The sequence below is a fragment of the Cyrtonyx montezumae genome, unplaced genomic scaffold (assembly GCF_038088225.1).
Source record: "Cyrtonyx montezumae isolate F1298 unplaced genomic scaffold, pur_monq_1.0 scaffold_3, whole genome shotgun sequence".
NCBI lineage: Eukaryota > Metazoa > Chordata > Aves > Galliformes > Odontophoridae > Cyrtonyx > Cyrtonyx montezumae.
In genome coordinates this window covers 132,179,960-132,203,771 of record NW_027072034.1, presented here as the reverse complement: position 1 = coordinate 132,203,771, position 23,812 = coordinate 132,179,960, and the positions used below count along the sequence as shown (strand labels likewise).

Below are 23,812 nucleotides of genomic sequence, written 5' to 3'. Positions count from 1 at the left end.
GCAAGGATAGAAAAGTCATGGACTGTCTACTGAAAACACAACGTATGACTGGAATCAAAGAACAAGCCTCTAAAAGCTCCATCCTGTACACTCAAAATGCAAAAGCACACATCCTTGTATGTACTAGATTCCCTGAGTTAACATCCTTTGGAAACAGGTAGCAGGACAGCGAGTGATACAAAACTGTGTCCCTGCCCACGTCCTGGTGGAAATGAAGTCAGCCATCAGGTCCGTTTGTTGTTACAGATCCCATAAGGCTGGGGGCAGAGGAACAGGAGAATGCTGTCACATGGCTCTAAGAAATCACCGCCAGCAAAAAAAGCAACAGTGCTGCCTACTGCAGAAGGACAGCAATGCTAGGGCTGGGTTGGCATCTTGTGTCTCGCATCATCTAAATTCAAATCATTCTGAACTATAATATCCAGCCATCACCATGACTGGCATCAATGCAAAGTCCAAGTCCTCCTGACACCCCTAGCAGCAGATGCAGTCCCTCACAGTTCCCATCAGAGGTAGCTAGATGGCTGATTTACAACAAATGCCACTCACTGAGGCCTGAGCTGCTATTTCCCATTCCTATGGCGTTGTGTCATGAGAAGCTGTGTTGATCAAGCTGTCGCTTTCCAGAAGCTGACTCCTGCCCAATAACCCACGGATGAAAGGAGCCACAAGATGAAGCAGCTTTGTCAAAGTTTCACTAGGCAGCCTGACCTCAACCACAGCAGCAAGGAGCAAACTTGATATGCCATTTAGCCAGGGAGCCCGTGAGTTTTGCAGCCCTGGGGCACCAGCACACCACATAACCGTGGCACTGCTCAGCACGGACTGCTCTAAGGCCTCTCTGTGGGATCACAGGTGAGCTGCTCTGCCTGGCTTTCTCCAGCTGACAAGAAAAATAAAGAACTGTGACCCTGTGCAGACCTGCTAGCTTTCCAGAGGATTTCTGAGCACTAAAACTACGTGCTACTTCCTTGTGGCAAAAAGCAGCGCTGGGTACTGTTAGGATTTCAAGCATGCCAAAGCTATGTAAACGTGGAACAGTTGCCTAACTCCAAAGACAAGACTTTCACTGGAGACTGGATGTGCTGCTTTTCCATCAAGACTGATGCTGCCTGGATCACCTTTACCTGTTTTGAATGGTAAGAACAGATTAGGCCCACAGACCCGTTCTCCTAGAACGGGCTGGCAGTACCAATGGTAGGGAACAAAGCAGAAACACACCTGACCTCAAGCTGTAAGAAGCAACATCACCATCAGGGTGCTCCTCCTGAGATAAGGTGACTGGCAATGTTTAAAGCAGGGTGCATAAATCTCAACAAGCTGAGATGACTCAAAGGACAGCGTTCACTTTAGAAGAAAAAGGTTATTACCATAGTGCTGATACGGAGCCCGCTATAAACCAAATGACAGTACGTCATAAAGCAGCATGGCCGTGCTGCAAACACTGTGCTGTTGCTCACAGCAACATTTCTACTAACAACCCAGCCTAACAGCGAGCTATTTGCCCAGCTATTTTAGCAATTACTTGTTTAGAAGTTCTCCTTCCTCTCCTGCTGCAGCGTAAGTTGGTTTGCATTTTCAAGCTACACAGCTCTTCCTCCCCCACCCCCTCAACTGCACCGCTCCTTCAAAGTGAAGCTGTTGGAAATGACTGCGTCCTAAGGAGGACTCAGATGAACGTAAACAACAGCTGAAAAAATAAGCGCTTTCTGAGGGATGAGTAGAAAGGTGGTCTTCTTTCTTCTCGTGCCACGACATCCATACAACACAGCAAGTCTTGTTTTGCTTTTCTAAATCCTGCGGAACGTTCTGAGGTCTCAGCTTTGCTCCGATAGCGCCTCTCAAGAAAGGCTTCGTGGCCTACAAGGGGATGTTTGCTGGCAGCTCGGCTGTGAATAGCGTAACTGAGTTAAACAGCTAAATTCGATTTAAAAAGAAAAGCAATTATGACATTTCTTTTTCCACTGATGTGCTACAACGGCCATACAGGACCGAGCTCTTAGAAGGAGAAGCGAAGGCAAACTACGGCCCCAGCTATAAACCCACTGGCGCACGAAGCACGGGGATATCAAACTCAGACGCCGGTGGGAGGTTATCCTCGCGCTAGGATTTCCAGCTCACTGATTACGCTCCGCTGTCACCCCTGACCAGATAGGAGAGGTCACGATTTGCGAGCTCGGTTACACAAACATCTCCTCGCCCACCCCCCGCTGCTTTACTCCGTCCTGCAGGGCAAATTGTTTAACGACCTTTTTTTTTTCTTTTTCTTTTTTGTTACAACGCTTGTTAACAAGGCAATAGGGGGTGCGAGATGCGTATCGCACACACCCCCGTTCACAACGACGGCTCAACGAGTTAAGATTAGCGCGGGCAGCCCGTTCACCTGCTCGGCGCGGCCGTGCCGCCTGAAAGCGCGTTCGGAGCGGCACGCGGCGGCGGTGGGGACGGGACCCACGGGAGCGCCGTCCCCACGGAGCCGTTACACGGACGGCCGCACAGTCTCCACGCGGCCGCAGTGCTGCCGTCGGAGCCGCTCGTTAGCACGGCAGCACGGAGCCCGGGGAGCGGACGCGGAGCTTCGCCCCTTTCCCCCGGGCGCGGCGCGGCGGCGGAGCGGAGCCCCGCGGGGCGTCGGGGGCAGCGCGCTCGGGTAATGCCCCCCGTCCTTAACGGGGTGCGCGGATGCAGCGAGAAAGAATTGTCGCCTTTCTACAGTCTCCCATTGATTTTCTTTTTTTTTTTTTAATCATTCTATTTTAAACAGCGGCCAGACTTTACTCCAATGTACACACACGCTCAGGTTTCACTCCGTCACCTGTTGGCTCCCGAACAACACCCTTCTTTGTTAAGGGCTCACAGCCCTCGTTTGAGACAAGTTTCCAGAGAAAACACGTCCAGAAGGGGTTCGGTAAGTCAGCGGGCTGGATGGAGCTGGGAGGACGCAATTCCGCGCGTGGCCTCTGACAGCCGGCTCCGACGGCCGGTGGTGCTGCGGGGGGACCGGGCCCCGCTCCCGCGGCTCCGCACCGCCGCCCGCGTTACCTGCTCTCCGCCGGCCGAACCCGAGCCCCGTCCCGCAGCTCCCTCCCGAGCATCCCCGCTCTCCGCTCACCTCGGGCTGCGGCGGGGCTCCCCCGGCGCCGGGCACAAGCCGGAGGAAAGGGGCGGGGGGGGCTCCTCCTTCCCCTCCTCGGCCCGCCCGCTGCGAGCTACCTGGGCCGCCCCCCGCCCCGGGCCCGGCCGGCCCCTGCCCTCCGCCCTTCCCCCGGGGCTGCGGGTCGGGGCGGGCGCGTCCACTCCGCCGCCGCCCATCTCCGCCCCCCCCCTTCTCGGGACGGGGCAGGAATTTCTCCCCTCGGCATCCCCCCCCCCCTCCCCCTTCCGGGGACGCGGAGGCGAATTTCAGCGCCGCGAACGCGAGGAACCGCGTTTAACCGACGGCGCTTCGCCCGCGTTAGCGCTGGAAATAGGTTTCCCACCCCGCCCCGCATTGTGCGGGCTGACCCCGCGGCCCTCCGCGAGCACACGGGCCGATAACGACGGGAAAACTATTGTGTTAACAAAAGGAACGGAAAGCGAGCGGCGTGCCCCCGCCTTCAGGGACGCGTCAAGCGGGCCCCTGGGAGGAAGGCATCCCGGGGTGACGCCGGGCCGCCGAGGACCGCCTGCACCCAGCCTCGCACGGCCTCGCAACCGCCTGGCGGCCGGCTGAGCATCCGCCCGCAGCACTCGACGCTCATCAGCGTTCTGGGCAGCGCGCTTCGACATCGCGAGGCCAGGACCTCGTGCAACGTGGCCGGGAGGTCTTTGTGAAACTGCTGTTCGCGCGAATGAAATGCCTGGGTTTTATTCTGATGCGCCAGCGGAGAAAAACCCAGTGCAGCTCCTGTTCAACACACCACAGCGCGCTGCGAAGCACCTTCAAACAGTCGATTGCTTCCGAGTCTCTTCTTACCCTCTCAGATTGCTGTGTTTCAGTGCTCGAGCACTGGATCGCCATCACACCCACCGATGTCCGGCAAAGGAATCAACTGCCCTAACTCCCCCCTCTGCAGGCCTCTGCAGGTTTCTCCGCTATCTTTTGATTCAGGCTCCTTCCACAGGAGCGACCGCGTTGCTATGGCTTTTTATTTTTTACACAACAAATACAATGGCATATGCACTTTTTATCTGGAGCATAAACTGTGCTATAGAAGTTGCCTCCAAAAAAAAAAAAAAAGAAAAGAAAAGAAAAGAAAAGAAGCTAAAAAAGACAAGCACAAACCTTGTTGCCCTTTAAGGCACGTTCCACATTCTTGGCTCCGGCTGGGTAGAGCTAATTCTTCAAACAAGTGGCTGGTTCAGGGGAGCTGTAATGGATACGGAGCCGTTTGCCCCAAGGTCTCAGCACAGATTTAGTCTGGGTAACAACTTTCTTTTACCGCTGACCAGGCCGCGTGTGTTCTCTGGCCTGCATGAAATTTGCTCAAAGTATCAGCTGCCTTTAACAGTTCGCAATTATCCACCTCACAGAACATCCCTTGAGATAACCCCGGTAATTGCTGCCTTTGTTGGCAGTCTCGGAAGAGAGACCAAGGAGCAGGGACTTAATTAACCTCGTGTGCTTTAGATGCAGTTTCCCTGGGTAGGACAGTGGCAAAACACCCACTGCTCAAACCTGATTACTTCTATGGACAAACAGAGGAGTCCACTCTCTACATCAGCACCCATTAATGATCACCACCTTCACGCCAAGAGTTTTAATTAAGCATCATCTCATCTCTTCATTTATTAAGAAAAGAAAAAGAAGCGGGTCAGCTCTGAAAGGTGAAAGCATGCAGGAAGGTGAGTGGAAGCAAGACCAGGCCCACCTCCTCAAAGACCTCACCACTCCCTGTGTGAAAAACTTCCCTGTGACATCCAAAGGATGGAGGACCATAATGGATCACCAGAGCAAGTTCACCCCTTTGTGCCACTCTGCACCTACAGCCATAGGTGAAACCTCCACATGCTCTCCCCACTCAGCCTGGTTTCCTCCTCCCTGCACCATGTGCCATCCATGGTGGCTCCCATGTGGATGAGGGGATATCTGCCATACCAGGACAGGGAGGTGGCTGAGGGACTGTGTCCATGCAGACAGCAGCAGCACAGCAGCTCCTTGCCACACACTGCTTGGGGATACCTCACACATGGCAGGCCAGTGTGGTGACTGGTGTGCTAAGGCCACTCGACTCTGTCACTGCTTGGTTCTACCCTGTTGGAAAGGGCACAGCAGCAGCACCTCTGATGTCTTCAGGTCTGAATCCTTGCTAATTTTCAAGTAAATACGGGGAAAGCCATCTCTGTAGAAGGCCGTCTGTCAAGAGGTGATGTGCAACAGAGAGGGAGAGATATGGGGATGAAATCAATGCCTGCACGGGAAATGCAACAAGTAGAAAAATAAGGAAGAGGGTTTTTTGCCCTGCACAAGTTTGTTACTGAGCTGGGGCACTCACTTTCCACTCTTCTTTGCTGCATTCATTGCGATCTCAGCCTGCGTCCCCCTGCCTGCTTTATTTCTGGCAAAGTGGGCACAATGCCCAACGCAACTCTAGAAAGTAAGTGAAAATATCCAATGGAAACACTAGCATCAGATAGCAAACAGTGAGCCAACCAAGTGTCTCTTGCCTGACCAGACAGAAGAATGCTCACATACACTTCCACCCGCTAAAGGATGGCTGCTGGGGCACCCAGTGGGAGGCAGTGGTGGGGGACCACCACCCAGCTGCTGCTGGCCTGCAGATGGTACAAAGCAAGATGTTTTATTTCCTCTTCTTAGTGCTCCTACAGTCTGTGATCAAAACGCCCTGTAAAGCCCCGATTCCACTTTGCTTCAGCAGCAAAAAATTCAAAGTTTCATTAAAATGTCTGTCCTTGTTGGATAAGGCTCCGACTTGCTCCTGAACCAACAGGTCTGTTGTGGAACCTGGAAACCTTTAACCCCCACAGGCCTTTCAGAAGACAGTAACCTGATTTTATCACAGCAAGGAACTGCCCGAGCTGACAGCTCTTCACGTCTTGCCCACGACACCGCTGCAGCCAGCATCCCTCTCCTGAGGGACCAGCAGGCCTCTCAGCTGCATCAGTGTCCCCAGCTAATTGCCACCCCATTTCCCAGGCTGTATGAGGCATACCAAGTGCCTTGCAACAACATGTGCCCGTAATGCTTTGCCTGTAGCAGAGCTGACGCAGGGTGGAATCACCGCCTGGCTTTTTAATAACACGCCGGCACAAACACCGTTGTGCAATGTGGAAGGAGTTGCACAGCTGGTGTTAATGCACTGTTTGCTTATTGAGGTACTTTCGAGCCAGCTATTATGCCAAAGCCTATGTGGTTGATGAATGATATCAATCTTATCTGTGTCAAGTTCTATTCTCGGGCCTTGCCTCCAAAGAAGCCGTCACAGTTCATCTAAATTGGTTTGGAAACTGATTTAGATTAAAAAAGGAAACACTATCAACTCTGTGGGGCTCTTCTGCTAGAAGGTGGCTTATCACAGGAGGCATCTGCGCAAGGAGACAAGCTAATATTTTAAAATGAACTTTGGGCTCTAAGTGAGCATGATTTTGTGGATGAGTAAATGCTGCGGTGATGCATGGCCTGCTCCTGCCTTGAAACCAAACCTCAAGTTTGATACGGAGGATTCCTGCCACTGCTGCAGTGCTACATCCAGAGAAAATTGTAAACGGAAGATGAAGTTTGCAAAGGTCAGTGGTAACCTCCCACTGCGTAAAACTGGGGAGGGAGGAAAATCTATCAGGCTCTGCATTAGGAAGCCAGCACTGTGCTATTGGCCATTTTCTGAAACCTGTATAAAACAGTACAACACGAACGCATGGGACAAACAATGACTGGGTCAACTATTTAGCTTATTTCACTGAATGAAAGTCACAGGCCATCCTCAAGGAAGTCAGTGATGTAAGGAGAACATAAAAAACGCCCGATGGATAACAACGCATTAGTACTGTGCTGGTTTTCAGTAAAGCAGCTGCAAGAAAGAAAGAGACTGCCAGAGGTACGGGCTTTCAAGACCAAAGGCCATGCAACAACTAAAAGGCATCACCAAAAAAAGATGTGTTTCAGTCTTCTGCACAGAAAAAACAACTGGTAAATAATTAGTCACATTACAGTCAGGCAAGACTAGGAATAATCCTCTCACTTCTTGCTCAGCAAACTAAAACATCCGTCTCAAGGCTGGGCAGGCTTCTACCTCAGCAGACACGCATTGCTCTTCTATCCAGCCAGTTCACACCGTTGCTTCTGTTATTGCAGCTTTCTTGATTTCTATAAGATCTCTTTTTCTTTGTGCTTAAGAAGGCTCGCCATGGACTAAGCAGGATCCAAGTGGCACCTGCTCTACAGACACTAATCCATAGCTGTACAGTGAGTTTCCATGCTTTAAGTTGCATCTGCCTTAAAATAAGACGATATCCTCTATGTAAAGTTAATTCTATGAGAGCTGTGAAGACTTTACCCCTCACTCCCATGTCTTTCTTGAATGTGTTATAGATCTCTATAAGCTGGCACCTTGCGAAAAAAATAATCCCAGGGTCTTGTTTCCCAGTGTAACTATGGCATGTAACCCAACTACCCTAAGACAGGCACCAAAACAGCCCCCATTTTACAGACCTGGTCAAGCAAAATTGCTATTAAAGGGGGTTTGCCCTCAGTCCAAAGTTCACCTTACTAACATTAATCTAACTGCATAACCAAGTAGAATATAGTGCAAACATGCAGAGTTTATGACTGCTTTCTCTTTTGCTAGGAGGATTATGATTCAGTCTGTTTACTGGGAAACTCTTTTCACTTAATTATGGACTGCTGATTTAGGAGGTTATGTATGTCCTTTTTCTTTTTTTTTTTTCTTTTCCTCTCTGAAGTACAATTAATTCTTTCCCAGAACTGGTTTATTGCAGGACGAGTTGAGCACAACTGTCAGCATAAGGGAGGGACAGGAGGTAAGCAGAGGGATGGTCCAGCTCCTGGTCAGTAGCTAGCTATTATAACCACCACACTGATACATCAGCACCACATCAAACAGAAGCCAGGGAAGATAGCTTCACCAGCATTTCTCTCTGCCAAGTTCCACTGGGATTATGGATACACAGGTATGAACTGAGGAGGAAAAAAAAGCTAAAAAATAGCCAACAAGTGCCACCACATCAGTTACACACACACACACACAAAAAAACCACCTGACAACAAGCTCAGGCAGACCTAGCAGAGACATAGTTGAAAGGCATTATTAGAAAGAGTCGTATTTCTTCTCCATGTATTCCCTTCTCCACATAGCTAGTGAGGTGGTGGAGACTTAAAAACACTCTTTTCCTCTCCTCATGTAGATTACACTCAGGAGTTCAAGTCCAAGATGTCCATTCAAGTAAGCAAGCTGTTAAGTTATACCTGATTTTCAGCAGGATAACAGTGAAGGTTTCAGTTAAACAAATGCTCAAATAGAAATCACATTAATGATGTTCTTTTGCTAGCAGGCATTAGATTTTCCACACAAACTACAAGACACTTCATTGTGTAACTATAACAGGGAAAACTACCTTAGGTCCCCTAAACATCAAGCTTCACCTCATCACCAACATGACATTAATACAGACAAGACTGGAGCCCCCAATACATGTCCTTAACTGTATTCATAGAAAGATTTGTGGTCTTAAGAAGATACAGAGCAAACATTTTATTCACAGTAATGAAGTAGAGGAGGCAGTAATGTGTAGGTGGTATACAGAACAAGTTGAGATTGTTTTAAGAACGCTCAGCAGGTACCCTTGACGTGTGTGACCTTTGTACAAGCATCCATTTATCCTTAAGTCCTTCTGGTACTGTCAGCTGCTGAAACAGCAACTGTCTGACATTACCTGACACTTGATAGTTTGCTGGAAGCCACCTAGCTTTAAGCTACGCCCACCTGGACATGTCAGCACGTCCCAGCTTTTCTTTCTTAGGAAGATGGATTCCTTTGGACACACAGCCATGAAGTACAAATGCCTAGCTTAAAAAGAGTACCAGAATGTAATAGAAGTGAGCAAGTGGCAATGCAAGCTATGGACACAGACAATGCATGCTTCTGGAGTAGGCAGGATCCCCTCACCCCCATTTAAAAAGCATATTTACGCTCAGTCACTATGGAGTGAGGGATTGCTATGAGTCAGAGGTGGAGGAAATCTGTTCAAGTGTCAAGACACTTTCTCAAAGATAGTTCAAGATTAATTTCTTCAATTCGGCAGTTTCTAAGGAAGAAATTCAATCATTTTCAGGGTGAGATAGCAGAAAAATATGCGACCTACCCATCACATAAGGCTTCAGTAAACAGGTTTTGAAAGAAAGTGTTTCTTTCAAAATTCAAGACAAAACTACACTGTGACAAACAAGGCTTTATTAAGTACAGCCTCTGAGTGTCACATCTGCCATACATGACTCCAGATACACCTGATAGGTGATTTGTCAAGACAATGTTTTTCAGGTCTGAGAATCAGCAACTGTCATGTTCTGAGGCCTTACAAAGTCTTGGTCATATGTCTATGTTCAGAGTTAGTTTTTGACAATTCAGTACCTTTAAACTCACCCATTTTCCTGACTTGCTTGCATGTCTACAGCAATTATTGCTGAGACAAGTTTAACTCCCAGCCAATTAGTAAGCAGAAGAAAGATGAGAATAAATATTTCACAACAGCTATATACACGACTCTCCAACTTGATGTAATCTTTGGATTTTTGTGTTACACACACGCATCCCTCCCTCCTCAGTCATCATCTACTTTCTCTTCAGCAGTACTCCTTCACAATCCTCCTTCCCTCACACACAGAAGTAATGAGTCAGCGATAATTACATTGTTTTTGTAAATACAATAAATTGACAGCTGCCCTGGACCTTTCTTCCAACACTGTTAACGAGAACTCTACTCTTCGGAGGATACTCTGAAATCTACACCAGATAATTTTTAAAGCAAGAAACTCTTTCTGCAACAAAGAACAGAGGTGGAGGCATGGTTCAGGGTCACTTTTTAGGTTTGGGTGGTTGACAGATGTCCTGTATACACTTCCTGAAAGGCGGAAGCTCCATTCCCAGAAATAAGATCTCAACAGAATTCATTAAACAGAACGAGACATTAAGAACAAAAAAAAAGTTTTTTTTTTTTTTTAAAAGGCAATCTGGTTACATTAGCTACAATTCCATTAATAAGAATTAAGTTACCAAATGAGGAATCCAGACTTTGTTTTGAGTACTACAACTGCTTTCTAAACAAAACTGTGTACCATTAAATTAGCAAGTCCATACTCAAATGATTCCTAGCATGGTGACTAGACATTCTGAAAAGTTTGGCAAGACCCAGTTACCATTGCAAAGGTCCAGAGAGTTCCCTGCTCAGTGGAAGTGAAACCAGATCTCACAGAATTTTATGTATTTTTTTGTATTATATTCTCACTACATCAAAACACAGAAAATACCAAGAGCCCACACCAACCTGGGCTGACACTGTGTTAAGACCACAGAGCCTCAAGTGCTACTCCCCTTCCTCTTCTAAATGAGATTAGGATTTGCTTCTTCATTACACATCACACCAGGAAGACTAGAGAACATCTGCATAGCCAAAACTAGCTTGTAGTACAGCACAGGTTCAGAAGTGTGTTCTTGGCACTGTCCAAAGCACCCCAGCAGATGATGACTTGCTAAAAATGCAGCTTGATCAACTCTTGCTTGATACCACTACAGTACACTGCCATAGCTGACTAATTCTTCAAGGCATGGGTGATCAAGTGGCACCAGCTGCACCACTGAGATGACACACATCCAAGAGGAGCGACAGATTTCATGGACAAGGAAGAAGAAGAATGCCTGGGAGAATTACAAGAAGGTGGGTAGCTCTCTACAGTCTAGATGCTGAAATAAGACCTTTGTACCTAACTATGATCTTATTACTCAGCTGCCACAACTGCAATGGAAGGCTTGCCTCCTCTTGATTTCTCTTTGATCCACAGAAGACAGTGGAGCTAACACAGTAAGGGCAAGAAGCTGAATCAATACACTGATTCTCCCAGCACTGGATTTCCACAGAGATCCGTTACCACACAGTGAAAATGACTGAGGTAGGTTCAGAAGATGCAATTATCTGTAGCTTTTCCTCATTAAGCAACTCTCTCAATGCAAATTTAAGAACACACATACTGTAACTTCTTTGTGAAGTTATTAACTTCATAGGAGACAACTCAACAAGCCATTCATATTTTGTATTATCAGCAACTAAATGCCAAAGATTCAGTTTTTGGATCCAGTTATTGTATATAATTATACCTATCTCTATGAATAAATGAAAACTAGTTTGCATTTCTTCCCTAATCATTAGCCTCATTTGCATAAGTGCTATGAGGCCAGTTCTTCATCTATTAGCGTGAATTAAGTGATATCCTGCTGCGTGCAGGACTGTTCAGACATGCTGACTGCAGAGCAGCTGCTCTGTTCTTTTGGTACTGAATTGATTAGCATCATGGTGCACGACACACTGCAGGGCATATTGTGTGTCACACCATGGAATACAACATTCAATGAGAATCCAAAGCAAATCCCATCAATGAGAAGGCCAACCTCCGCCCTGAACAGTACGGTGATAATTAAGCACTCAGTTGAAGACTGAGCACCTTGAAGAGCGAGCATTAGTTCTTTTGGGACAACAGTGACTACCTGAGGCCAAGCTCTACACTTTTTTAGTTACTGTAAGCAGAAGCAATTGTATCAACTACCACCTCATCAAACCAGAATGAAAACTTTTGCATTAATAAATCAATAGAGATTTAATAAAAGACACAGCAGCTATAAACAGAGTGAATTATACAGATTTAAACGCCAGAATATGCATAAAACAACCCACAGTGTTTTCTGTGCTTTGTAGGAGGACATCATAGCACAGCAACGAGGGGGCAGAGAGGCTTGAGCAGTCTGTGTGGCACAGGAGCAGGAGGACCTGGCAGACATCTGCCACGAGCTCTCAGCGAGATTCACTGTGGTAGCTCCATCCTCGGGGGCAGTACCATGTACTGCCTACCACTACAGCCAAGGGGCATTTGGAGTTTCTCAGCTCTCCTTTCATAGAAAGGACACTAAACTGCTCCTGAACAGGGCCAAGACACAAGCCTAACAGTCACCTACCGTGTTTCACTCTATAGCGTGTTTTTGACAATCACTCCTGGACATGGCATGTAGGATAAGGGAAAGCCATGGACTGTTCTATTACATGAGGCAAAAAACTACAGAGCTGTGTTTGACCTTCTCCAGCCTGCACAGTCCTCCAGCACTGGCTCAAAGAGGCTTTGAACCATGCAGCATATGTTTACATCTTTGTGTATTCCCCCAGTGCACACAACATCCCAGGTTCCAGATGCAAGAGTATTACCCACATTGGCCAACACAGTATTTCAGACACACTGAACAGAAATAAAAAAGACAACAGACCAAAGAGAAATAACATCTGTATTAAAGGTGCAGTGGGGTGCACAGTGCACGGCAATGCAACATGGGTTTGGCCATTCCAACTACTGTTCTCAGAGAGCCATGTTGCTAAAGGAAACACAGCCCGGGCAGATGGAGTCTCAGGATTATGTGAAGTCTTGTACTAACTTTTTCAAAGCCTTCTAACACGTATAATGGCAGAATAACTGCTGCCTCACTCATTTTTTTGGCTCACAACAGTTTCTTGATAAAATTTTGAAATATGACTTAATCCAACCTGCACGCTGGAAGTCATTATTGCAAACATCAGTGCAAAACGTCCACGTTATACAACACTGAAGCAGCCTTGTATTACTTGGAAACTCTGACAGAAACCAATCCAATTTTTAATGAAAACACTACTAAGCCATGCAGATTTGAGAAGCAAAATAAAAAATAATTCCAAGAAAAGCCAACCCCAAAACAACCAACCCCAACACCCCTACAAGATTGAAAAGAAAGCATAATTGGAGAGATTTAAAACCGCTCTTCGGAGCAAGGATGATTTTTTTTTTAACATGACTTACACACAAGTGAACTTCAGTTTGAGTAAACACAAAGAAGCAAAAAGACTTTCGATGGCATTCAAACAGACGTTAATCTCACAGAATACCATTGTTTTCAATCATGTTAACCAGTGTTAATTTTTTCTCATTATCAGTAAAACAAAATAAGTACATGCTGAGGATAAGGAAACAGCTTTGTTTATCTTAAAAATCATGTGCTTCCCAGAACTAAAGCATGTATTCACCATATGTCAGCCCCTGCCCCCTCCTTCAAATTACATATTCATTAATACAGCACAGTGGTGCTATATTGTTAGCAAGCACATTTTAAAGGGCAATTAAGTGGGATAAAACAACTTGAGAGGTTTTTCACCACCAGTATCTCAGGGAGGCCGAAGGGGAAACCTGACACTGAGAAACATCAGCCTGAACTTGATGAATTTTTACTCAGAGCAACGTTCCCTTCACACACTGCTTCACAACACCATCCCTCAGAATTCCCTTTTATTCTACGGAAAGATGGATCTGTTTGGATCAATGTACTTAATAGAACCATATATTCTGTTATTGTTTCAAGCTTCAAAACTGAAACCATCTGTATTCTGCGTGCTGCCTGCCAGAGAGGGCTGTATTGCCAAACAGCTTACACGTGCTGAATCCAGCAGTCCTGGTCTTAGACACACCATGACAATTCAAACACTCCCCTTGGACAACAGCAGCCTTGGCACAGCACCCAGGCCTCGGCTTCCTGGCCTGGCAGGACCAAGGCACACTGCAAACCTCAGCACCAGGTCAAGTCTGAAGCCCTCTGCTTTGCTCTTTTGGTACTGGGATTTGAGACTACAAGTCTAACGGCTCTGTTTTATGGCTTAGAAAGGAGAACCTCAAAGAGCACGATCCCTGCTTTAAACAAAAGCAGATTCTCTCTGATACAGAAGAAACGCAGTGCTTAGCCATGTTCTGCTTGCAAATATTGGGACATTATATTTTTATAGGCAAATGAATCCATGATAGATAAGAGTAACAGAACTTATCTGCCCTTCAACAATACTACCAATATCCTTGCTACTCCTCTGTTCCCTTGGGATTTCGGAAGCCCAGCCTTTCACAAGTTTGGCCCTTAAATCAACATACGTTTGTTATTTAGGTTATATTGTCATTGCTTCCTTTCTGTTCCCGTAAGAGCCAGGAATGACGTGGCTGTTTCTTCCCAGACTGCAAGCAGCATCTTTAAAATGTGACTATTGTGCTACCCACACCTCTACAAGAGCTAAGGAGAAAATGCTTCTGCTGCATAGAAAGACTGGCAACTCTAAACACACTGCAATAAAAAGCCAGACCAGATAAAAATTCCATTATGTGCTTATCTGGAGTGATTCTTCCCAGTTCAAAGGGTCAATTTCACAGCGGGGCACCAGTGCTTATCAGCCAGCTCCGCTGAGCCTTTCACTTGCAAAGAGAAGTGTTGCCTCCAACCGGCATGACAACGGCACTATTAAGCAGGCACTTCAAAGATATAGATGTTGTAAACGCTTTGATTTTGCCCAGTGCTCTATGCCAGCACTGTCCGACGGACTTTTTCATGCAGAGGTCGGATTCTTCAATGGGGAACCGAAAAGTAGGGAATAAAGACTTGTGAAGGGCAGCAAACCCATCCCGTGCCTCTACTCCTAAATCAGCTCTCGGTGTCTTCCCAGGTGAAGCTGCTGAATACTGCAGAGTTCCTGACCACATTTGTTCCATCGGCTCTCTCTGGTCTTCTCCACCAGCTCGCCCAGAACTGCTCAGAATACCTGACAGGTATGTATGTAATCAATGCCATGCCCCCGAACCTGGCGCTGCGAGGTACACCACCAAGAAGGACAGGTCTGTGGCATCTCCCCCTCGCCTCGCTGGTGCGTGTCCCAGCCTTGGCCTGTGCCCAGTATGGCACCCCTCAGACAGCCCAGCACAGCAGCTGCAAACGGCATAACACACATAGCTCGGACCAGCAGTGCTTTTAACTTAAAGCCCGCGTGCAGCCACAAAACAAAGCTACTGTATAAGGAGGTTCACCTAACCTGCTGTAGCAGGGCGCCAACGCAAGGGAACGTGCTGGCACCCCACAACCCTGCAGCCTTCCTTGCAGCAGGAGAAAACACGGGGACAGCAGCAACACCACAGAGAACTGGCAGGATGGGGTGTTCAGCTGAGCAGATCTGCTGATAGCTGCCTGTCTGCCAGCAGCACCCACCCCGCAGGCTGCACAGGAGCAGAGCCAGCCCTCCCTCTACTGATTAGGGATGCACAGGGTTTGGTTGCTCTCTTGCTATGTGCAGTGAACCTGAGAAGACCAGGCCTGGTCAGCATTGAGCAGCTGGTCACTCCCTAGTTTCCACAGGATCATCTGACACAGACCATAGACCTAAAGGAGCATACCTGCTCATCCAACATCTGCCAGCCTGCACTGGGGCTGGATGCACACACCTTTACCTAGACCTGAGATGACCAACAGCCTCACGCTACTTCCAGTATTTGATCCGTGACCTTTTCGTGGCCATAAACCATATGTTTTCAGTTGAGAGCAAGAAATCTGCACATCATCTATCTCTTAAAATTCCTTTTCACTCAGTTCTCTCCCCACTTTTCTTTTGGAGAAATGTCCCAAAGCTCCTGCCTTGTTTTTCAGGCCAACCATCTGCTTGGCCAGAGCAGCATCTTTTGGACAGAGCCCAGCGGTCTCTGTAGGCTGTCTGCAGTGTAGCTCCTTTGACTTGTTAGCTCCCAACCCTGGAGACACCCCTACAAGATACGCCAGGAAAGATTGCAACAGCAAGGAGCTTCATTTTCACATGAATCAGGACACCACAGGAAGCTTTCCAGCCCCAAACATTTCCTGTCTGATCAGCAGGCCACAGTTTACACATAGGAGTGAACACATGACCCAAAGCAAATCAAGGCCATCAACCTAATGCGCTGGTTGAAAACACACATAAAGCATGATTAAATTACATTTTATTTCTAGAAAACAGCTTCAAGCTCACCTAGGGGTTAGTTTCAGTCTTCAGTGGAGGTCTGCTCTGATTTTGCTTAATTCCTCCTGGTCACTCACTCTGCTCACAATAAATATCATCCTCACAAGGGAAAAGGAAGCTTTCGATTGGAAAGCTGCTCAGTTTATGCAAACACTGTTAAGAAGGGAATGGGATGCAAATGAAAGCTCTCCTATCCCTGCAGCCCCACAAGTTAGCACACAGTAGCAGAGCCCAGAAGGGATCCCCACACACTATGCTCACCCCAGCAGAGCTGCAAATCCACTCACACAAGGCACTGCACATTGCAGCAGCTCCTTTGGCTGAGCCAGACACACTGCCATTTCCTACTGCATGCCCATGACCAAAGCCATACTGCAGCTTCAATAAAACTTACAGGGGCAGAATAAGACCTTAACTTCCATTGCTGATAGGCTGAGGTTGATTTCATGTGCAGGTTATGAACAGTTTTGTCTCGGGGCTTTATTCCATCTCAGCTAACTGACATTTATAAACCCTCCCCTTCCATGCCCCCGGCAGCAGAGAAATATGGCTTGTGGTTGACTTGCGCACATGTATTCTTTCTTGTTCTCTTTTGTCCCCTTCCTCCCACCTCCCTTTCTACTGCATTATCTTTCAATTAGTCACAGGGTGCAGTAAAACACACAGTTCTCTGATCTCTGAGACGATCTTTTATTTACAAACATGAGTACCTGCCTTCTAGTCTCTAGGAGGAGCAATCTTTTTGGGATTAGAGGAATGAGATAGGGGATGTTTTAAATATTTATGCTGGTAACCTGTAATAAAAACACTGCTTGTTTTTTCTTATTAAATATATTCAGAAATCTTAAAGGCAAGTGAGTGCAACTTGACGGTCCTGCTGGCAGCTTAGCCACTAGCACACATTTTGAAGAGGAAAACTTAAACGTTAAGACTAACTTCTTCTTACTGGGCATCCTTGATTGACAACACACTTGGTTAGGACACTTGGGTTAGGACAGGGACTCCCCTCTACATTTCAGGTCACCTGCCCGACGTGTCCTGTAGAAGTTACATGACTCATAAATATACAGTAGGACATAGGTTGGTACATTGAAAAGGAGAAACAATGGAGTGCATGAGGCTGGTTCTGGAAACAAGGTCAGTGGCCTCCTTTTCCTTTGTTTATTTAGGTTGCTGTCTTTTTTTTTCATAACACCTGATTTCAAGCACCACCTCAGGCTTTGTCTAGATTAAGAAGCTGTATCATTTTGAGGACATGAATACAACTGACAGAAATATAGTTCTACTGGCACAGCAATTTTATTTCAGCAGGTGAAATAATTTGTTACCGAGGCATTAGCCAGGAAGCTTTGTACAGAGCAAGGATGTGTCAGCACACCTCTTTTCATTTCTCCACTTTTCTGAAATATACTGTGTTGCTCAGGAGACAGCCTGTACTTCTGCCACATGCTTCAGTCAAATATCGACTCTACTTCCCCAGCCAGCCACTGTGGCACTCAGCCATGGGAAGCACTGAAACTGTGCCACAGGATGGGCCCACTCCTCCAGTAGGTGCCACAGTCCATCCACTCATTCTCATCTGTTAGCACTTAAGATGCAACACACAGATGTCTTTTTCTAGGACAAATTCTTAGCCAGTGTTACAGAAATATGGCCCATGATCCTCAGAGATCTAATAATCTTGAATAGACTTTACAAGAAGAAAAAAAAGCTAGCGTTGCACTGCTATTAATACTTCAGGTTTAGTAAGTACTATGCACGCTCCAGAGTCATGAATTGCTACACACATTGCACAAGTCTGCCTAAAACGAGTCATTTACAGGGTGTTTAGTCAGCATGCTATTGTCCACTGGTTTGGGCAAGTTCTATAGCAACAAGCTATAGGACATTGGGATAAGATGCATGTGTCATTTTTAACTCATGGAGAACAGTTAATTTAATGCCACTCCCCCAACACGCACACAAACAGGAACCTGACTGACAAAACAGCTCTGCCTTGAAAAGCTTAGTCAAGATCTCATCACCTCCTATCTACATGGCTTTCCCTGACAACATGGTTTTAACTGCACTACACTCTCTCATCTTGTAACCTTACTTGAGGAAAAAGAAACAGAACCCTGAAATAAGATTCTGAAGTGTGCATATTATCCTGAAATATCTCTTTACTGAATCAAGATACAGGAATAAGTATTTATTAAAAATACTGCATGCCCAGCTTTATAGTTGTAATACGAGCAAGCCAGGACTGTCCTGGAAACAGAACAAAGCAAGACTCAGTATGCAAGGCTTTATCAGGAACTCATGGATTAGGTTTTCTTAAACACTGCTCATCTAGAAGAGCCAATCTCAATATTAATGTCATTATCTTGTTACTCCATCATCACTCATTTATGTTTTCTCCTGTTGCTCATCTCTTTCACATGTCCCTGTTGAAAAGCCTTGCTTGAGAGTTTATTTCATGGCATTAAGATGACCAAAGTTTTACATCCTCCTTTGTGTTGTGAGATTCACAACAGACTACTTTTTTTTTTTCCTGGGAGAACACTTCAAAGAGGAAGACCAGGTCAGTCCATCCAAAAACTGAGAGGGTTCAAAACTTTGAAATGACTCAAAAATCAAGTCAGTGACGAGAACAAGGCACTGGGCAACAAGCCCTCTGTGACACGGCTGCTGGGCCCTGTGCCAGTCAGAGCTGGAAATCAGTGCTGGAAATGTTAAGATACAGAAAACTTCAGCCATCTGAGCCTGGAGCCCTGAACAGGAATCTGCAGAGATGTGCGTGCCTACATCAAGCAACAGATCAAGAGGAGAGATTCATGAGCTAGTGGAGACTCAGGCTCATAAATCCACATGATGCAGTACAGCTGGATATTCAGCTTGAGCCAGCATCAGCACAGTCACATTTACATAGCTCTTGTGCTGCTGAACTTGGGTGTCTCTATCACATTCCCCCTCAGCTTCTGTTTCCAAGGAAGGGCAGCCAACTAGAGAATGCTGGGAACACGCATCTGGGGTATAGAAATGCTCCAAGTCAAAGCTGATGAGGTCAATCACCATTCTCCTGGCAGCTGAAAGATGGAAGAGATCTATCAAGTAACCTCCTTCCCCATCCCACTGGGCAGCTGAGATCGCCAGCAGCAGGAGGGGGGATCCAGGTGGGCAGAGGAGCTAACACAGACATACTGCATTCAGAAACAGATGCTCTATGAAAGAAAAAAAAGACACAAAAGCAGAAAAATATAAAGTTCGAAGAGTAAAGCGGTTTCAAATAGGACTTCAGTACTTCCTAAAGTCAGAGTAAACTCAAAAGATTATTGCTTCCAATGAAACCTTGGCATATGGGTGAGACCACGACAGCTTTAAATACAAACAGCACCAATCTGCTGAACAGCCTAAAAATGATTTCTGAATTTTATTTTAATGGTGTCCAATGGGATAAATAAGAAGCACAGTCAGCACTGTCAGCGTTGGGAAGAAGCCAACACCAACAACAGCAGATTGAGCTGGGGCTCAGAAATCAGGAGGAAAGGTTCTCAGGGAGGCCTGTAGCCCAAGGCCAAAACACAGGAAGGGAAAGGCAACTTAAGACAACCTCCATTAAGCCATGTAAATCACTGGAACTACTTAGGCAGAGTGAAGAGTGATTGGAAGTGAGGTCTGGCCACACACGATTGCTGCCTCTTCAGTCCCCTCTCCCTTTGTATTAAAGGATTCATCATGAAGCAGTACAGTCCCATTTTCTTTGCTTTGCCCACTTGGAGGGCTTTACCCTTGAGCACTGAGGGCAGGGCAGCAGCTCCATGTCCTGCTGCTACTGCGCACACCCTGCTGTGCTGAGAACATGGGCTGGAGGTCCCGACCTGGCAGGCTCTATCCATGCCATGGGACTGCAGGTGCTCAGTGCTACTGGGGCAGGGCTGGTAACACCACCTGCATCTCCAGAGGCTGCCCCTGCAGCAGAGATACCCCTGCAGCAGGCCTCTTGGCAGAGCTTTCAGAGAAGGCAAGCCTGAGAAATGTGGTGTGCTATGGTTAGAGAAAATGGGCTGCTCCACCAGGAATGTACCAGCTTTACACACAGCTCCGCCCAGGAGCGAGGGATGCCTGGCACAGCCGCAGGGCGGTGCATCAGACTTCCTCCTGCTCAAGGCCTAATGGGGCTTCAGCTCTCAACCACACTGTGATGGCAGTGCTAATCCTGGCTGCCTGCCTGGCAAGAGGAGGGCCTGCCCCACACCCAGGCCTATACTTAAAGCAGCAATACGGGCCTTACAATTTCCAGCCCCAAGGTCATCTCGTTTTTTCACAGCTTCACTGCAATGCTGACCAGATGCATTCCCCCTTTAATTTTAAAAAGATGTAAAACAAAGTCTTCTCAATGCCTCAGTGACTACTGCTAGGCCAAAACTCAGAAGTACAGGGAGGAAAAAAGCCCTGAGTTTCCACTGGGAAATGGAGAGGTTGCAGAGACTGAGCTACAACAAAGACACACTCGTTATACCTATGTACAACATACACACATGTAAACATATGTACATGCACACTCCACAGTACATACACAGATAGGCAAGACTGTATCCAGGCAAGACAATTCCAGAGCACTTAAGGACACAACAGTGGGCAGGCTGAGACAAGTAAGTAATAATAGTTTAAAAGAGCAAGCTGACAGCTAAAAGATGCAAAGTAGTTTATTCTAAGAAGTACCTCCATCTATTTTATGGTGGAATAATTCATTCCGTATTGAGTAAAATTTGTTTCCAGAGTAATTCATGCAAATAGATTTCAGATAATTTTCTTCATAATTGTTTGTGTGGGTGCACGATGATTTTGACCTGAAAGTTAGCTTAAAATCTCTGCCAAGCTTAACAAGCCTTAAATTGTTGTACCTTTTTAAAAAATACATATATATTAGTTTTATGGCTAGACCCTAAATGTTTGTGTAAAGTCATAGCTTATTTCAAATTGCCAACTCCCCTTAAGTACCAGCTTTGCAGCCAGGTGGCACAGCTCTTGGTTTGCTCTGAGCCAGACATGGACTGTCAAAAGAGAAGAGAATCATCTTCCACTTGCACTGAGGACCGTCCACAGAGCTGCTACTTCATAAAGCTTCAGAAACACAGATCAAGGAGGTTAAACTCTTACTGCACACTGAAGATAGACTCACTGAGCATGTGCTCATCCTGGTGAGTGTCACAATGATTTGGTTTGCTTCCATCAGAGCACTTCCAGTCATTGCAAAGCCTGAGTGCAGGCACGTATTTGCGACCACGTTTCTCCTCACTAAGGCAAACAAATTGCAGAACTTCCCCCCTCCCCCCCAGCAGAAGGGAGATTTCTAGAGCTCATCTTTGGAGCTTTGTTGTTGTTGTATTTCTAGTGTATACCATCAAGCACATATGAACTAAACTGCCAAGCACGACTGCCGCCCCTCTCCCTCCAAAAACCCCTCAAGAAATCCTACATCTCAAACCACATCCTTATTAAAAAAAATTAATAAGTAAATATTCAGAAGGGTGTGTGCAAACCACTAAACCGAAATTCCTAAACTCTAATCCTCTCCAACAACTGAACTTCCTGCTTTTGCCAAACCACTTGGTCCATCTGTTTCACTGCCTTCCACTCAAGAAATGAGAACGCAGCTTCCCCTGCTTTACAAAAGCAGTCCGTGGAGTCCCTGTTAATAGCGTTGTTCTCTGAGTAAGCTTTTCTTTGCTTCCAATCATTTTCTCTCTGAAGTTTCAGACCTTGTCCAACAGACAGCTCAGGTAATTGCACCAGCATTAATTCTCGTGACACAGCTGTAAACACAGCATTATCTGCTTTCTTGTTGTTGTTACTGACTAAACAAGCAGGGGGGAAAAAAATAGGATTTTGAACTGGATTTTCTTGAAGGTTGTGAGAAGAAGACAGCATCTTTCCACTTTAAGTGGCACTGCTTTCTTGAAAAGTCAAAACGCTGAACAACTGAGAATGTGCTGCAGCCTCCAGGTTTTTACTTGAAAGCTCAACCTCTTCCCTGAAAACCTGAAACCTGGAGAAAGTGTCAGTATGCAATTCCATCTTACGAAGAAAAACCTAATCACCTAAAAGGAGAATTGCCTTTTAGTTAACCATAAAGTATATTTTAGTATATTTTGATATTTCAATAATGTAAGTTTTGAAAGAACCCCATTCCTGGTCCTATAAGCTGTCGACAACGCGTGCTTTGGAGAACCTGGCCACCATTTTCCATCAAGATCACAGTAACTAATGCAATACCGTTAGCACCTAAGGCTAGAAACAGCTATTGAATGAACACGTACTACTCACACACAACCATTTTTAGGCCTACTTCTTCAAGGTACGAAGCAAAGATGGCTTGGGAACAACTTCAAAAATGTCTTCTGCAGGCTACTTTGAGTGAGTAGATGCATGTAAACAAGAATTCCTGCTCCTCAGGGTTTCATATGGAAACATTTACTCAGTTACAGCAGCATAAATGGCTGTAAAATCTTAGGACAAACCTTCTCCTTCAATGTTAAGATACTTCAACCTCAGATTTTATTTGTAATTAAAATGTTCCACAGGAAATAATAACCCTAGGCTTAATTAGGTAATTAAACCTGTTCTTGGAGACTTATGTAATGCAAAAGAACAATCATGCAGATGGAAAAGTTTAAGATGGTACTAAGCTACTAATTATATACATGCACAAGTTACAAGAAAAAGCTTTTTTCTTAAATCTCTTGTTCTAAATTTGGCAAAATTACATGTTCAACAACCAGCTGTTGTGCATCTCAAGTGAAGAGCTTACTAATGCAGTGCTGCATTAAAAGCAGCACTTATTAATTCTCATGGAGTTACAAGACTTAGAAGTAAATCAAAGAGATTCACAAAAGCCTATTAGGTCTGCTTTCTAGATTCCATAATGCTTAGATGCGCCAGAAGTTGGGAATAACTTATCTTTCCATGATTGTAGCTGTTCCTTCCCCACCTGCCCATCCCTCCCTTCTCTAAGATGCTTGGTAATAAGGATGTTAAACCATCCTACTTTGCAGTTCACAGAACTACAAGGATTAAGGAGGGTGGGGGAAAAAAATAAAGTACAATTATTTCTCTTTGAGAGTACATGTTGTACTGTTGTAAATGCGAGCTGATGAAATCAGCTCTTGAGACTGGAAGACTGGGATTTACCCTTATAGGGATTGAGAAAATTTTAAAAATGTGTCTTCAGTTCACCTTTGCAACTTGTTCCCAGTCTACCCACAGCCTATGTTGGGATCTGCATCTCAGAATTAGCTTCCTACAATCAGACTATGGTTTCACGAACATTTGGGAAGTAGAAAAGTAACTGTTGCTGTATCTGTTTGTATGGAAATGCACTTCCCTGACATATTTAAATGAGTTTACAGCAGTGCCTCAAGTACACAGCCAGTGGTGTTTTACAGCAAGCCAGCCAGTTCTCAGAAGCTTTTAGTCTGGTCTTCCCTCATAGAGCTTGGACCACAGAAAGGAAGTAAATACTGGTGTTGTACCTTCATAGCTTGTCTCATTTTAAAACACAGGCAGAAGACCAATCTGCCATTATGATACTAAAAGGAGTCAAACATTTAAGTGTTACTATATAAATATTTGTGCCGAGTCTCAGAAAAACAGAGCATCCTAACAATGCATCCATTTTTGTGTGCCTAAAAGTTACTCGGTTCCATGAAGCCCCGGGGAAAAGCACTGAGTTTTGATGTTTCTCAACCAAATCAGAACCAACCATTTTGGAAGCTCAGCTTCTCAGAAGCTGAGA

At 45.9% G+C, this 23,812-nt stretch overlaps 1 protein-coding gene across 3 annotated transcripts in view; it reads right to left on the bottom strand.

Moving 5' to 3' along the window:
* PRICKLE1 (prickle planar cell polarity protein 1) overlaps positions 1-23,812 on the bottom strand; it is a 57,323-nt gene that overhangs the window by 11,608 nt on the left and 21,903 nt on the right. Inside the window, exon 1 of one of the 3 annotated variants that reach the window (XM_065743433.1) lies at positions 3,043-3,294. The exons of 1 other annotated variant lie outside the window; for it this stretch is intronic. The gene's annotated coding sequence lies outside the window, so the exon portion shown is untranslated. Of the gene's footprint in view, positions 1-3,042; positions 3,295-23,812 lie in introns of those variants that run through there. One more of the 3 variants, XM_065743434.1, reaches the window with a different exon arrangement.